We start from the raw sequence: 1,499 nt of genomic DNA, 5'->3' as shown, positions 1-1,499 counted from the left end.
ATCCCATAGTCTCAGCCCAAAATCTCCTTAAGCTGATAAGCAACTTCAGCAAAGTCTCAGGATACAAAATTAATGTGCAAAAATCACAAGCATTCTTATAAACCAATAACAGACAGAGAGCCAAATCATGAATGAACTCCCATTCACAATAGCTTCAAAGAGAATAAAATACCTAGGAATCCAACTTACAAGGGATGTCAAGGACCTTTTCAAAGAGAACTACAAACCACTGCTGAACGAAATAAAGGAGGACACAGACAAATGAAAGAACATTCTATGCTCATGGATAAGAAGAATCAATATCTTGAAAATGGCCATACTACCCAAGGTAATTTATAGATTCAATGCCATCCTCATCAAGCTACAAATGTCTTTCTTCACAGAATAGGAAAGAACATATTGCTTTTTACACTTTGACTTCTGGCTATGGGATGGATTATTTTAGTCATAAGAAAGTGTAACTGATCTAATACTTTACACTTATTTTCTCTTCTTCCTAATGCCAGTCTAGCTTCTGGATCTAGGAGCTTCCTAATGCCAATCTAGGAGGCTGGAAAGAGTATACGGTTAGAAAATTGGTAGGCATACCACTTCCTTTAAGATTTCTGGGCTGACTTAGGATCTGGTAAATACTATTCAAGAAAGAAAATAAGGAAAGGTAAATGGAATTAAATCAGAAGTTTGGGATTCCATATCAATGACATTGTTAAATTCTAGAGGAGAGAGTTTATGGAGCTCTGGTTCCATAAACTCCCCTAGAATTTCATACTTCTACATTCAATACTTCTACTTTGAACTAACTTGATAGTAGGTACACATACATGTACCATATAAGCACTTGGCAGAGATGTTCAAGTGCAGAGCCTTGTGCAGGGTGGACAATTTGAATAGATTATGTAGATAGGTCCTGCCAATTCTGAATCTATGATTTGTGCTTGGGAATTATCTTGCTTTCACCCTCAGATCCACTCATTCATTCAGAAAATACTTATTGCCAGTCACTGGACTAAACTCTGGACCTAGGTTCTCAAGGATGAGAAAAGGCCAGGAATAAAGATTTCCTCAGCCTCCTCCCTGAGCCAGAATGAGGGAGAAAGTATGGAGATGTCAGTTTGAGGGACTAAGTTACATGGCCTGCAAATAAGAAGGGAGTCAAGGCAGAGGTACTTTAGGGACTCCCTGCCTGCCTGTTGGTAAGCTGTCTCACAGAAATTAGCATTGTCCTGTCCCCCAACAAGTGTGCAAATATATTCTGCCTACCCTTTCCAGTCACCCTGACAATGATCTTCTTATTGAATGACAGTTCTGAAAAGTGATAATTTATTACTTCAGTTGAACTGTTACCCAATTTTCTTGCCATTTCACTAGACAAAAGTGTGGAAAGTAGATCCTAAGCACAATTTACACTTCCTTTTTATACTGGAACATTCCACAAAGACATGACTATTATACAGTTCTGATTAAAGCCAAATGTTGCAGTCATAATAAATTAAAGATTT

General features: G+C 37.8%; 1 protein-coding gene across 3 annotated transcripts in view; it reads left to right on the top strand.

The window, feature by feature from the left end:
• Positions 1-1,499, top strand: part of SH3BGRL (SH3 domain binding glutamate-rich protein like) — a 102,815-nt gene that overhangs the window by 22,529 nt on the left and 78,787 nt on the right. The gene's annotated exons all lie outside the window — the stretch shown is intronic.

The sequence above is a fragment of the Mandrillus leucophaeus genome, unplaced genomic scaffold (genome assembly GCF_000951045.1).
Source record: "Mandrillus leucophaeus isolate KB7577 unplaced genomic scaffold, Mleu.le_1.0 Scaffold972, whole genome shotgun sequence".
Classification (NCBI taxonomy): Eukaryota; Metazoa; Chordata; class Mammalia; order Primates; family Cercopithecidae; genus Mandrillus; species Mandrillus leucophaeus.
The sequence above is the reverse complement of the archived record's forward strand: the minus strand, read 5'-3'. Positions and strand labels throughout refer to the sequence as shown.